General features: G+C 36.9%; 1 long non-coding RNA gene across 2 annotated transcripts; it reads left to right on the forward strand.

Annotated features, from left to right (window-relative positions):
• The first annotated feature begins 1411 nt into the window (after positions 1 to 1411).
• LOC118763239 lies at positions 1412 to 11204 on the forward strand. Of its 2 annotated transcripts, none has more exons than XR_004998989.1 (3): positions 1412 to 1422; positions 4908 to 4913; positions 11063 to 11204. It is a non-coding gene; the product is annotated as an uncharacterized LOC118763239 (long non-coding RNA). The 2 variants fall into 2 exon arrangements; XR_004998990.1 differs by lacking the exon at positions 1412 to 1422 and adding an exon at positions 2641 to 2650.
• The last annotated feature ends 5443 nt before the right edge of the window (positions 11205 to 16647 follow it).

Below are 16647 nucleotides of genomic sequence, written 5' to 3' on the forward strand. Positions count from 1 at the left end.
GATTCAGAAAGAGAATTATGCCGATTAGTGATACTGATACCAAGAACATCATGTTTACGAGGAAAACTATTCTATTTTTATCATAAATAGGTTGCTAAACCAAATATCTGACATTTCAATATATATAGGTCGTTGAATCTAGACGTTTACGACTTTCTACTTCGTTACTCCAGTTTTATGTTTATAAATTTTCCGCGGAGATTGCAATCATACATCACAAGTCATCTTGTCTGTTAGGGAATCTGAAATTAATATTACAAAAACGCAAGGTTTCATTACAAATAATGCATTCGAATCACTTTGAAATCAAATATCTGTGATAGTCTTAGCGGTATATATGTACACACACATATACTTGCATATATATATATATATATATATATGTGTGTGTGTGTGTGTGTGTGTGTTGTTGTTGTTGTTGTTGTTGTTGTTGTTGTTGTTGTTAGGGAGGCTGATAGAATTGTTAGCTCGCTGGCCAAATGCTTAGCGATATTTCGTCCGTCTTTACGTTCCGAGATAAAAATCTACTGATGTCGACTTTGCCTTTCATCCTTTCGTACCAGTTGTGTCACTGGACTATCATCTCTTCGGCTCCATGAAAGAGGGTTTGAGAGGCAAACATTATTCCAGTGACGAGGAAGTTAAAACTGTAGTGAAGAAGTGGCTCTAAGAACAGTCAGCAGAATTTTACGGGGCAGGGATACACGCTCTCATTCGAAGGTGGAACATTGCTATTGAGAGAAATGGTGACTATGTTGAGAAGTAGGGATGTGATCCACAGAGGACCAGCTTCATTTTGATGTATGATACATGTTCCTGTGTTGGTAATTATACCTGTCCTAAATAAAATGGCATTACTTTTTGACTTACCCTCGTACAAAGTTAAACATAAATGAAGAGCGTTGTAGTTTGCAAGAAGCAATGTGATACAGAAGTAAAATAATAATAAACACAGAAAGCTTATTACAATGTGAATGGAGACATTTTTGACGATGGACCTTTGCGCCTGAAACACACAAAGGATATTTAACTTTCCCTTTCACATTGTAAGAAGCTCTCTATTTTCGTTATTTGTTGTTGTTTTTTTTTTTATTTAAACGAGAAATAATTTTCCGGTGTTCGAGCTTAATTATTACCAGTATTTATAGCCAACCTCAAAGAAAGCTATCTATATCAACTGCTTCTAGATGATTATTTTTCTTATTTACCAATTTCCCAAATAAACTTTACTCTGCTACCATTGTAGCTTACCACAATTACTTTGAAACCAATGCGTCATAGATCGAATATGTTATTCTCTTTAACATCAACATCTGCCTCTTAATACGTTTAGCAGAGACTATTCCGTTGCTTCCGACTGCAACAAGCCATCGACCGTTATTTCTCTCCTCTTCTCTAACTAGTCAGTGGTGATCTGGAAAAGTAATGGATTCTGCTCTATATCCTCCAATACATTAAAAAACAAAGTAAAAAAAAAAAGCATTTAGAATTTATATGTAGTCCCATATTTATGTTACTGGTTTCCCCTACTTAGCAACGACGATTTCTTCCTAATTTTCTTTAACTGTTTTCGCTCAAGGAGTTAAAAGTTGCCGAGCCAATAGCCTTTTTAGATCCTTTTACAATTTTCTGAAGTGGATTGATATGCGCAGCAGTTGTGGAAGTGATATCGCAATAGGTAGGTAAAGGATCGGTCAGCTGATATTTGCAGTTGACATGGTGCTTCTTGGCTCATCAGAAGATGATCTCCACCATGCACTATACGGGTTCGCTGCCGAGTGCGGTAAGACAGGGATGAGAATAAGTGTAGCGAAGACTGAGACATTAGTCCTGTGAAGAAAAGTCTTTCCAGTGCGCTCTGCATGTTAGTGGAGAAAAATGATGGATGGAATGAGTTCAATATAGTCTTTCGGAGGTCAATGGCCAAAAGTGAGATACTGGAAAACTGAGAGTTTCAAATGCAACTGAAAAGACAAAAGTAGTGCAATGTTTTGACCGAGCGAAGGGAGTTATTGCTGCCGCTGTTGTCGTTTAGATTCAGTTCAAAGCTGATCCAGCAGATGCATCAAAATATTCCAGCGATTGCCACCCCATCTTTGTTTTGGACATAATCTACCTCAGACTACATTACACATCGTGATTGGTCTGGTTGATGTTTCTAAGAGCTCAATGTGTAGAACCCCTGTGAGACAGTTAAAGATGTAACGAAGAAAGCTGATGACTAGTATCACAGCATATATTCTCAACTATGGGAGGAAAATGGAGTGTATATATTAAAATTACTGCTAGTTTATTGCTAATAACCTGAACCACGACATAAGTAGTAGTAGTAGTAGTAGTAGTATAGTAGTAGTAGTAGTAGTAGTAGCAGCAGCAGCAGCAGCAGCAGCACAGTAGTAGTAGTAGTAGTAGTAGTAGTAGTAGTAGTAGTGGTGGTGGTGGTGGTGGTGGTGGTGGTGGTGGTGGTGGTGGTGGTGGAGAAGTAGAGGACGAGAATGATAAAGAAGGAGGTCAAGGGGAAAAGTGTTAGGAGTAAGGTTATAAAAAAGGGGGAGGAATATGAAGGTAAGAGGAGAGAGGAAAGAGGAGAAAATTGAGTGAGGGGGAAAGATACGCAAATGGAAAGTAGAAGTGGGAGGAACTGGGAAAAGTGAAAAGGGAGAAAAGGTGCAGTTGTAAGGAAATAAAAGCGGGAAGCGGAAGAGCGAGTAGGCGAAGGGAAAAAGATGACGTCGATGTTCTATATACAATGTAAATTCTCTCGTGTTTAATGACGTTCCAGCGTAAAGTCTCTTTCTGTTTAATGATGAAAGAATTTTTAATTAACATGCAATGACCTTGTTCCGCGTCAAAACTCCTACGGCCATATTTATCACTCTCAAAACGAACTCTGTAAATTAGAAGATAAGCTCGCGCTGAGTCAAATCCGGTTATGGTTCCGGTTGAAGCTATTGTTTCATTTGTATCGAGGGTACTCCTACATTCTTAAACCTTTTTCTGTAAAGAGTTAATCACTGGACTTATTAAAAATGCTGTCAGAATGAGAAAGAAGAGAGATGGTGGAGAGAACCAAGGTGATATAGAAAATGAATTCATCCTTTGAATCCAGTTTATTTGCGAATGCCACAGCACAATCAACCTTCATACAATTTCGAAATATATCTGATTTGTGGTTATTTTTGTTATTTAGCACCGGGTCAGCGCTAATAAAAGTTGTCTAGCCATCTATATCCTATGTGCAGGGAACCTAGAACCGCATTATCCAGTTTGTACTTATCAAAAACGGTGAGTTGTGAGCTGAAAAATTTAACTGTTATTTCCAGCTGGTTGATTAACTACGTACGAGTCACTGATTCGGTAACATTTGAGTAATTAACCTCAGTTAATTTTTGTTTAACGTGTTCAGCTTGTACGTCTACTCACGTACATTGTTATATTATTTACATAGTGATTCATCAACGGCGTAAGTCCATTCTTTGCTGATGAGGTCTAATATGACCCAAACATGTTTAGAGTTGTCTCCTATACTCGCTGAATTTATTAGAATAATATTAGTCACTAAATTTTCGTTCTCTCTTCCTACGCATATAATTATTTCTAATTATATTTTTAATGCTTGGCATATTAAATACGTACATTAGAAATGAAAATTCAGAGTAATGGTAAAGGAGTACAGCATCTGACGGTAAAGGAAAATACAGACGTGGAAAATCCCAGAATCATTGCAATTTCTGCATTCGGAAAACACACACATATACACACACAGACACATATGCGTATATGTATGTATGTATGTATGTATGTATGTATGTATGTATGTATGTATGTATGTATGTATGTACAAATGTGTGACTGTATACATACATATACATTTATGTGTTTGTGTGTCTGTGTGTGTGTGTGTGTGTATTTGTCTTTTGTTTTAACTATTGATATGCCAATGAAATGATATGAGCATCTTCAACAACAGGCATATATTTTGTGAAATTAGGGTTCGTTCAGCAAGTCGATTTATACATATACCCAAGGAGTTGACATTTTCCGGTGTTACTGAAATAATACAGATACAAAGTATTATTTCTTATATCATATAATGATATTCCAGCAATAATTCTTCCGGTTAAGCGTTGGCGGAACAATCGCAATGAAACGAGTTGCTCACTCTATTCTCCATGCTAACGGTGATGTGTGGTATGGTGGTGTAAGGTGTAGTGGTGTGTGGTGTGGTGTGATGGTGTTGGTAGGTGGGGGAGGCGGGAGTGGGGAAAGCACGGGTGGGGTGTGGGTTAGGCTGGGGTTGGGGGTAGAGGTGGGGTGTGCGTAGGTGGAGGGTGGGGTATGTGGGAGTGAGTGTAAGGGATGGGGAAAGATAGGGAAGATGGGGTTGGAATGTATAGGGGTGGGGTGGGCTTACGAGGGAGAGGTGACGATGAAGGGAGGAAGGAGAAGGTGGGTAGGAGTGAAGAGAAGAGGGAAGGAGAGTAGGAGCAAGAGAGGAGAGGTGGGTGGGAGGATGTATGTGTGAGGGGGTGAGAGGCGAGGGGAGGAGGTTAGATGAAGAGGGGAGGAGAGTTGAACTCATGTGGCGCAAAGGAGCGAAGAGAGAAGATTAATCCTTGTTCACGGCGCAAATGGGAGTCCGGATGGCTCCTGTACAAGGACAATCCGAACACGGACAGGTGTTGCAAAGAGTGACCGGTAGAGCAGAAATGGCGCAAGACCGGGATGTCATTGCCGAGTCGGATGTCTCGGAGGTGTTCTGCGAACCGGTCAGCCAAGCGGCGTCCCGTTTGCCCGATGTATAGAGAATAGCGGAGAGAGCAGGAGATGCAGCAGATGATATTGGTAGAAGGGCAAATGAAGGAGTCGGTGATGTGATAGGGTCGATGATGGGTGCCGGTGAGGAGGGTGGTGTTGGAGAGGTAAGGGCAAGTGCGGCAGCGTGGATGAGAGTGAATAAGAGAAATTGATTGTTTATAAAATCAAAAGGGGAGATGTTGTATAGTGAAACTGTACACCCCGCCCGGTAAAAAGGGGTAGTGGCCAACCATTATAAATAGACTAGTAGCCGGTCAACAGGAGAAGGTTAGAAAGGTCGAGAGTACGTGTAGACTGTGTTAGTAGTCGTATCTGTGATGATATAGTAATTATACTGTGATACTGACTGGTTGTTATAACGATCCAACCCTTCGAGGATAATAACACTGTACGACTCGGGTTCGTACAGTGCCATGTAGATCCATTCTGTCGACGGTTTCGGAATATAACAATATCTGTCAGAGCGACAACCGTCGTCAAAAGACAGATACAAAAGTGGTAAAAGACCGCTTTACAACAGTCAGTAATATTTTTTCCATTCTATTACTCCTTCAGGTAGACGATGAAGTGTAAGGAATTGCCCGACAATTTGATCTATGTTAATCTGAAGCCATTTTGATTTCTTCTCAAAACCCTCCCAATTTCTGAATGTACTTTGTTGAGTAAGAGTGAATGATAAATTTTTGAAGCTATAGCTGTAAGAGTGACGCCTCTGTAGTTCTTTATGAGACTCAAATCACCATTCTTTGGAAATTGGAGTATGCAGCCTTCTGTCCATTTGTCACTTGTAGATCTATAGCCAAAAGTATGTATGTATGTATGTATGCTCCCTAGCCATGACTTTCGGAGGTTCTGAGATCGGTACGAGAAAGTTATCGAAGATGCTGCATTATGATATTAGTACCGAATACCAAATACGAATTTCATAGTTGCAAAACAACTTTCGTAAACAAACTGCTGTAAACCCGAATATGAAAGCCATTTTATTAACAAGATAATATCTGCAAGTATCGGGACACACACGCGCGCGCGCACACACACACGCACACGCACGCACAGGCACCCACGTTGGGCTTCAACACAGTTTCCGTCTACCACATTCACTCACAAAACATTGGTTGCTCAGAGGCTATAGTAGAAAACACTTGCTCAAGGTGCCGCGCGGTGGGGTTGAACCTGGCATCGCGTGGTTACAAAGCGAGCTTCTTAAATGCATAATCGTGTCTGCTCCTATATAATAAGAATGATAAATTTTTATTGACACTTTTGCGTACGTCATTCAGTACATATTTATCTTGCTTGCAAGATAAATATGAGCTCAGTGACGTAGGCAAAATAATTTAATCAATTGAAATTTCCTAATTAGGTGGAGATATAACATATATATAATATATATATATATATATATATATATATATATATATATATATATATATATATAATGTATTATATATATATATATATATATATATATATATATATATATATTATATATATATGTATATGTATACACACATATACATGTGTGTTAGTTTTGGAGAGATAGAAAAAAGAGAGTGTGTGTGAGACTTTTTAAATTTCATGTTCTTCATTCATTTGAGTTATATAATATATATACTAGCGGTATTGCCCGGCGTTGCTCGGGTTGTAAGGGAAATAACTATATAAGCATTTTTAGAGAGTTATAGCCAAAAAATGCATTAAAAATTGAAAAAAAATTAAGGAAAATTTTTTTTAAATCGTTGACACATCGTAGATATTTTTAGAGAGTTACTTCCCTTATATAAAAGCGAAAAAATGCATTAAAATGGAAAAATATGATGGTAATTTTTTTTTAAATCGTAGACTCATCGTAGACGCGCGCTAATACCCAGAAGGGCTCGATATGAATCACGACTATAAGATACCCGCTTTTGGTTAAACTGCACCGCAAAATGTGGGAGTAATTACGAATGTAATCGAAGGGGACAGCACACAACTTCACTCTTATATAAAGATGCTTTTTTTTTCATTTCCATAGAGTTAGATTTATGAAGGTCTTCAGTAGAAAATCCTTCGAATTCTGACTCGCTGCTTGATATAATGAAATTCGTTTGCGTGTGGTGTAAACCAGACTAAGAAAAGCATTTGACACACACACACCAGAATGTGAGTTTTCTGTAAATTTTGCTTAATTGGAGTTTAAATTTAAAAAACTGGACCTGGTATGACGCGATGCATTGTACTCTTAAAACTGCTAGGTAAATTGTAATTGAAGAAATCCTATATTGTAGATTTCTATAACTCCCAAAGGGAGGCAGATAAAATCTGCCTTTTATAATAAGATATATATATATATATATTCTTTTATTTTTTTAGGTGTTTCAGTCATTTGGCTGCGGCCATTCTGGAGCACCGCCTTGAAGGGTTTCATTCGAGAAAATCGACCTCAGAACATATTTTAAAGCCTAGCACTTATTCTATCGGTGGCTTTTGCCGAACCGCTAAGTTACAGGGACGTAAACACACCAACACCAGTTGCCAAGCAGTAATGGGTGGGGGAAAACACAGACAAAGACACACACACACACACATATGTATATATATATATATATATGTATATATGTATGTTTGTATTTATGTATATATAATATATATTGTATGTATTTATGTATAATATACATATATATTAAGTGCATGTATGTATGTGTGTATGTATGAATACACATGCGTACATAATACACTCACACACACCACCACACACCACACACAACACACACACACACTATATATATATATTATATATATATATATATATATATATATATATATATATAGATGGGGCAACACAAAATATGAGAACGAAGTGCCAGTATAACTATTCTGTGCCGTTTTAAGGCATACATACTTTGGATGAAGTTGTGCATTATAAGGTCCTTTAGTGTGAACGATCACTAATTTAAAGTATTATGAAAGTGTTCGTGAAAAAGTACATTAAATGCCCTTTTTAGAAGCATGTGTAAATGGATATCAGAAGGCAGTTTTTAGACAAAGTATTCTATTAAATAATTTTATTAAAATTGGAATGTATTTTTATTGAAATAGGAGAGTAGCAAGATGTATAGTCTGTATGTGTATGTGAGACAGGTAAAGCATTATAACTTACTTTTGAACAAAATGATTCTGTTGGAAGCCGTTATAAACTAATAGGAAGAGATTGAGTTTAACAGAAAATATACAATTCATTATGAGGCAGAGTTGTGGCTGATGTCATCCAGAGGAGCGAAGTTAAGTTGGTGGTGGAAAATCAAAAACTGATTCATATTGAAAGAAGAAATGTTGCTGCTGTGCCGTCTTTTCGCCAACTGCTTAAACTCCCTGTTTCTCTCCTTGGTCAGCAAACTGCGTTTTGTAGTCCTGTGCGTCCAGACCTGATTGACTGGAGTATGCCATAATACAACTGTCCTATGCCGCTGCAACACAAATAGCTTTCCTGACTCACTACAGACCCCTTGTGTTACTTTGTGATGAGACCTAAAGTAATGCAGAAAGGGTTCCGTGTCTATGATATCAGCACTATCTCTTATACGAACTGTGGAAAGTTTACAGGTCAATTAAATAGCGGCTAGATAATCATTATCGTTTTTGTTTTGTTTTTCCTTTTTTAGAGATAAAGTAACTTTCTACAAAATATGCAAAAAAAGGTGACCGACATTATATAAAATTTTGAAAAATGATATACTTAAAAGAAATACGTATATAGACATACATGCATACATTTCTAAGCTACTTTTATGTATGTGTTGGCTTCAAATTTTGGCATAATGCCAGCGACATCAGGGGAGGGGGTGTTTGTGTCTGTGTTTGACCCACACCACCGGTTGACAACCGTTGTTGGTGTGTTTACGTGCCCGTAACTAAGCGGTTCGGAAAAAGAGATCGATAGTATGAATACCAGGCTCAAAAAAACAATAAGTACTGGTGTTGATTCGTTCGGCTAAAATTGTTGAAGGCGGTACCCTAGCATGAGGCAAGCGTGTGTGTGTGTGTGTGTGTGTGTGTGTGTGTGTGTGTGTGTGTGTGTGTATCAAAAGTTTGAATTATAATTCGTCCTTTAATTTGGAGGATTCCCAAAAAGATTACTAATATAGATTCTTCATATTTAGCTGGTAACTGACTGGCGTAAATTTGCGAATATGAAAATAATACTTGCATATAGTGTGTTACGTGAATTTATGGAAAGGAATCCCATAAAACAAGTTTGTTTTAAAAATGGAGAAGAGATGTTAAAATTTAGGAGAATTATATATATATAATATATATATATATATATATATATATATATATATATATATATATATATATTATATAATATATATATATATATATATAGATATATATACATATACAAAATACATACATACATACATACATCATACATACATACATACATATACATAATGCGGCGGCAAAATTTATCAAAGTTGTTTATATTCTATAATTTTCACAGACCATAAGTACGATATTATTTGTTATTGTCTGAGATTTTGGTGTAATTTGAGAGGATAATACAAACGTTATGAATGATTCAGTGATTTACTGCAAAACCCATGGCGGCCAAAATGATCAGAACGGTTGCTTTTACTCCAGTTTTTAGTATATTTAACCGTCGAACTATAATGTTTTTATTTGGTTACGTGACAGTTCGTTTACTAAACATTAGTAAGAATATTTGTAGTGTACTTTGTTAATATAATGCCACTTACTCCATTACCAATTCGTCAGTAGATTATTAAGCTTCGAAAGAAGGATAATTTAAGTATTAGGTCTATTGCAAAGATTGTTAACAAGTCAAAAAGTGTTGTTCACGGTATTCTTAAGGTCTACGATGATTGTGGTTCGTGTGAAGCAAGAAAGTCTACAGGTAGGCCAAGAAAAACGACCAAGAGAGAAAATCGTGCTATGGTAAAGTAGGTTAAAAAGGACAGATTTAAAACTGCTGCTGCTGCTGTTTTTCGGGAAATGAGCATTGTACTGAAGAAAACTTTATCCCGAAAAACTGTCTGAGATTTTGGTGTAATTTGAGAGGATAATACACACACACACACACATACATACACACACATACATACATACATACATACATACATACATACATACATACATACATACATACATACATACATATATATATATATATGTCATTAAGAATGAAATATCCGACTTTCTTATGCACTAAGTTTGACAGTTGTTAACTCTAATGTTTTATCCTGACAATTCTTTGTTTTACAACATTGAAGAGTTACATCATCACTTTTCGAAATGCAATTCATGGTGTCTGATTATATTGTGAGTTTTCTCTTGTAAATCAATTTTTGTGAACCCATGGATAGATAAGAAAATTCGTGTTGTTTATGAATACGAATTCCATCGTGGAACCAATGCATCCCAGATAGCTCGAAACACCAATGAGGTATTTGGTGAAGATGTATACATAGGCATATACATATACATTCCATTCTTCGTTCTTTCGTTCCCTCTCTCTCACATTTTCTGGCCTTCTCTTCATGCTCACTTTCCCCTCCACTTTCACTTCACTGTGTCCCTTTCATTTTTCTCGCCCATCCTTAATTCTTCTATCCCTCTTCTCTCCCCACGTGATCTGTGTTCGGCCAAGCCTGACCTTTCTTGGTTAGACTACCATCCGTGCAACATCTATATTCTACCCTGTGCCAGTCAAATCTTATGTCCCTGCCGTAAGGCTTTACTTCTTCACACGCCAGCTTAATTTAATTCGGTCTTAGTCGCAAGTCACCTGTTGTTATGTCAGGTTATTTGCATTTATATTTGTGTAACATTCTCCGTTTATTTCCGTCCTTGTTTTCGTATATATTCGCTGCTTTCTTCCAAAGAATCTAATGCTCTTAGCTTAGTTTTTTTTTGGGGGGGGGGGGGGCTGGCCAGATTAGAGCAATCTTGAGTATAACCAGCCGAAATTGCAAAGATAATCTGGAACTCGACTGAGGATAGAAAACTCCGAATGACCCGTTCTTGTTTTCTTTGTCTCATCTGTCTGGATGTTTTGTATCCCCTTTTTTGTATCGCCTAACTGGATGTTTTGCGTTTTTGTCCCATTTTTTTATTATATATATATATATATATAATATATATATATATATATATATGAATGTATGTATGTATGTATGTATGTATGTATGTATGTATGTGTAAGACTAGGTGAAGTACTCGATAATACCTAGAAAAGTGTGGGTTATTTCCAGTTCCCGTTCCCATTACACTGTTTCATGTTCTATCCAGTTCCCTGTTCAGTTCTCGTTTAAATTACAAATAGATTTACAAATACACGGTGACGTGGGATAGATTTACAAATACTGCAAGTAATACAGATGAATTGATTGACTGTAATGGTAAGGTAATATTAAAGTTGAATTGGTGGATGCTTGGAAAGGTGAGAGGGTTGACGACGTGCGACTATGAAACAGTTGATTGATGGTTGATTATTACTAATTTTGCAGGGTTTCTTGATATACTACATTTTTGGTCTTACTCTCTGGAGCATAAATAAACAAATGGTTAATAAAATTTTAAAATTACATCAAAATTTTCAAATTTGGTATACTGAAATAATTTTCCCCTTTAAATCCGATTTTGTTATTCATTTGTTCCAGAAAAATTGCTGTAAATTGTTACTGGGTTTTAAATTTTAATCAATTTTACCATATCAGAAAATACAATTTGGAAGCAGGCATTTTCTGTATGATAGCTGTCTATCACAAAATGAAAGCAGAATTACCAGGAGGAATTTATATGAAACAAACGAAAGCAAAGCATTACGACGACCAAAGTTGTAAGAACTTCTGAAGTTTTAATGATTTTTAAGGAATAAACTCATGGTAAACGGTCGAACCAACATTTAAATGATTTAAAAAGGAGAAAGATCGTCAAGGAATTTTTTTGCAAACATTGCATAAATCTGTCCTGATCAAGGGGCCTATCTGTCGCGGAAGGCATGGTCTGACATGGAACAAACAAAAATTTATATAAGACTTTCTATTGTAAAAATTGCTCGACAACGACGGGCTATTCATCTATGAAAGAAGATGAAAGACATTATCTATAGTGTTATTGTTTCAGCACGTTGGTAAGATTTGGATACGGTGATTTGAAAACAAATATAAAAACACCTTACCTTTCACTTGTTTGTTTTACATATGTTGTTGAACAAATTGTAAAAGCTTTAACTGGGCTCACGATAGTTAATTCACTAAGGCGTATGCGTTAAGTGATAGGTAAAAATTAAATAACAAAGTATAAAAATTCTCTGTTCCCTTCAGTAAACACATCCTCTTTCTCACGATCTGTCCCTGTTTCTCGCGTTCTCTCTCTGTTTCTCACATTCTCTGTCTCTCCGTCTCTTCCCCATTCCTGATATCAATCACCTTAATTATGCCACATTTCATTCAATCTGTCACTCTTTTGTACCCTCCTCTTTTATCATATAATAGCCCAACACCCGTTGTATGTATGTAATATATATATATATTATATATATATATATATATATATATATATATATAATATATATATATATATATATAATATATATATATAGATATATATATATATATCCCGCTGTGTCCTCTAGGACTTGTTCCATTTTCTCTATCCCGCTCTAGACTTGTTCCATTTTCTCTTTGCACTGAGGTCGTTCGACAGCTGCAAAGCTCTTTCTGTTGTATTTGTGGTGTATGTATAATTATTATTTGCTTCCGTTTTATATAGCTGTTATATATGCATAATTTTTTGTTGTATTTATATGTCTCACTTGTTTCTTCTGTCTTAGTACACATTCACTAACTTTTCATCAGTATCTTAATAAAAAGCACAGGCACCTGCAAAATTAAGCAGTATCAATGGTAATTGGTGCGAAACTGCTATGATATTTTGTGTCACTGACTAAAGAGGAAAATTCAACTGCGAATATTCCGTGTATCTTGTCATTGCCTAGTTTTGCGTCAGTTAAGTTTTCGTCTCGTTTGCCGTTTGCTCTACTTTCTTCTTCTTAATGTATTCTTTCTGTTCAACCTTTGATATATATAGTGGTTAGGGCAGCGGACTCGCGGTCGCAGGATCGCGGTTTCGATTCCCAGACCGGGCGTTGTTGTGTTGTTTATTGAGCGAAAACACCTAAAAGCTCCACGAGGCTCCGGCAGGGGGTGGTGATCCCTGCTTACTCTTCACCACTCCTTTTCCACCACTCTTTTTTTTTCTGTTGGCCTGCTCGCTTAGCCAGCGGGGTGGTGTCTTCGAAGGCTAAAACAATGCGAACGCATTGTGACCAGCGATGTGTAGCAACATCTGATGGTCTGGTCGGTCACGTGATCACGTGATATATATATATATATAATATATTATATTAAATTAGAGATAAAACCACTATTAGGCACATCAAACAGTGAAAATCATAAGCCAATACATAAAATAAAATTATTTATTTCTATGTATTGGCTTATGATTTTCACTGTTTGATTTGCCTAATAGGGTGTTTTCTCTAATTTAATAAATATAATATATATTTATACTATAAAATTATATTTAATCCTAAATCTATTTTTTCCCTGTAAGTTTGGATTTACTCCCTAATATTATTATTATTATATATATATATATATATATATATATATATATATAATATATATATATATATATCAATATATCGAGAAAGAGGGAGGGGAGAGAGAAGAGTGTGTGTATATCCACGCGCTGCTACTACACTTTCGTCCTTGCCAGCAACAAGGCTTCTTCGTTCGTCCCCTTGTGTGGTTGATTTCCTGTATAGTATTCTGTTATTTTTTTCTCGTTTTGTAACTATTGTACTTTTTGTACATGTATTTTTATTTTTGCAGTTTTAATCGTTTGTCTATCCCAGAAAAAAGGCTTTTTCGTTCGTCCTCTTGTGTTTTGTTTTGTACATGTATTTTAATTTTGCAGTCTTATTGTTACGTCTTGTTTGTGTTCGTACTCATTTTGCCCCCGCTGCTTGGAATTTTATTTTAATTCTCTCGCAGGAAGGCCTATTGGATTAGTGTTCTGTTATGCCTTCGAAACATGCCTGACTCCTCTACGACAGCTGATGACGGGGGTTTTGTCCTTGTGTACTCGTCCTGTATTTGTTTTTCGTTTTCCTTGTTTTTCGTTTTCCCTTTTCTTGTTTTTTGTTTTTTGGCTTTTTTTCCGTTTCTACGTCTTATTGTGATGTCCTGTACTCCCGTATAATTATTTATATATGCATGTATATATACATGTAGATCTAGGTACGTACATATATGTTTGTATGTATGCATATATTTTTATTTATCTCCTATATATATATATATATATATATATATATATATATATATACAAAAACAGTTGCAGCGTGAAAGGTGTTTATAAGCCATTTTAAAACACACAAAAACCGTTAGATTCACTTCAACATTTAAATTTAATTTGCCAAAATATTTTCGTCGCTTTGTGACCGCGACCTGTTCACTGACAAAATTCTGTGCTACACGAAATTTTGTCAGATAACCTGGAGAGTGGTTACATGACTTTCTGAAGATAGAAGTCAGGCAGTGGTGGCCAATGGTGCCACCTCAAAGGAAGCATAAAATAGTGAGTGGTGTTCCACATGGTATTTTCTTAGAACCACTGCTTTTCTTAGTGGCCCTCTCAGATATGCCTTCAGCTGTCCGGATAGCCACCCTTGCTAGCTACGCAGACGACACAAAAGTCTCGCAGAAAATACAAAAATCTAGCGATGTTTCAGGCCTGCAACAGGAGTTGGACGCAATTTACAGATGGGCTGAGGATAATAATATGCAGTTTAATGCTGGAAAATTCCAAGCTTTGCGCTACCAACTCTCAAAATTGAACGAAAAACATACAGAGTACACTGGCTCAGGCAGTGGTGGGGGGTTACAATCCCAGTAACGAAATCAGTGCGTGACCCGGGTATCGACATGATGGTGACAGAGTGCAAACAGCTGGCTGGATCCTGAGAACCTTCAGAACCGGAGAGAAGGAAACCATGATGGTCCTCTGGAGAACATTCGTCCTCAGCCGCCTGGACTACTGCTCCCAACTATGGTCACCCCACAGTGGGATATTAACAGCAGCCCTTGAAGCAATCCAGCGAAGCTACTCAAAGATGATCGTCTCATTGCAACAGCTCAGCTCCAGGAAAAGGCTAAAACAGCTAAGAATCTACTCTTTTGAACGAAGGCAGGAGAGATACGCAGTAACATACATCTGGAAGATCCTGGAAGGGATTGTACCGAATTTTGGCATTGAAAGCTACACAAATGCCAGAACGGGGTTGCCACTGCACAGTGCCAAAGATCCCAGCATTGCCGTCGCGTTTCAGGACCAGTTACAGCAACAGCGTGGGTTTCAAGGGCTCACAACTTTTAATATTCCCTCAAATAGCCTGAGGAACCTACACAGACGTAGGTGTTTTCAAAACAAAACTGGGGCTCTTCCTGTCGAGAGTCCCAAGTGAACCTACCTCGCGGTGGGGGACACAAATGAGGGCAGCGACATCAAACTCTCTTATTCACCAAATGCCACATATCAAAGGAAGCTCTCAATATTAGCAGAGTAGCAGAACAGCGGTGCTATAGCATGGCCGCAGTATATATATATATATATATATATATGTATGTATGTATGTATGTTTATATATATTCGTCTATTCTTTCTTTTATCCTTTTATATATTTCAGCCACACGGCTGCGGTCATGCTGGACACCAGTATATCAATATATATATATATATATATATATATATACATACATACATGTTTGTTTTTGTGTCTGTATTTGTCTCTCACTACCGCTTGGCAACCGGTTTTGGTGTGTTTACATCCCTGTAACTTAGCGCGTTTCGGCAAGAGAGACCGATAGAATAATTATCAAGCTTAACAAAGGCTAAGTACAGGGGTCGAGTCATTCGACTAAAAATTCCAGGCGATGATACAGCATGACCGCAGTCTAATGACTGAAACAAGTAAAGGATGGAAGATAAAATATAAGAAATGTAAAAAATCTTTGAGTATCGGAATTCCCTAAGCCGCAGCCAACCGGCCAAGCAGAGCAGTAACTTTGAATAAGAGCAGATACAGGGTACTCTATTTCTGTCACAGGAACGTTTAAATACATATTGTCCATGTCGGTAAGTTGTCGTTAATTTGAAGGTATGCAACCATAAATCACGACATAAGATCAGTCAGTTTTCTGTTCATGTGTGTGATAGACGACGACCAAAATTGGCTGTAAAATAAAATATATAGTGTCATTACCATTCGTCTGTATTACTATGCTTTGTGCATATAACGACTTTGTTATTATGTATGCTCTTAGAATGTAGAGTAGATTTTCTGTTTTTTTACCGCGCTACTGACAGTAGAGAGAGGTTGCCTAATCAGTGGTTCTTAATCACTTGTACCTATCGGCCCCTTTGATTCCTATTTTACTTGGGGTGAGCCCTCATAATCAATCGCTGTTTTAAAACACCTATTATATCTTTATAACTGAATATTATTAGAAATTGTTTTAAAATATTTTGTTTATTGCAGAAGCATAACCAATTTTACTGCACATAAATTTTTAGTAACAAAAGCTTGTATTTTACAGGGACTACGTTAGCAGTAAATTTGGGTCTGTACGGGAGCTCTCAATGTCGGGATAAGGTTGTCGCTGCTATGTAGATTGGGACATAGGTGTTAGTGTAACTTCTGTGTCGGTTGGGTTTGATGCCTTCTACATGGAGTGTATTTAGAGGGTGGAGCAA

The sequence above is a fragment of the Octopus sinensis genome, linkage group LG4 (genome assembly GCF_006345805.1).
Source record: "Octopus sinensis linkage group LG4, ASM634580v1, whole genome shotgun sequence".
NCBI classification, from domain to species: domain Eukaryota; kingdom Metazoa; phylum Mollusca; class Cephalopoda; order Octopoda; family Octopodidae; genus Octopus; species Octopus sinensis.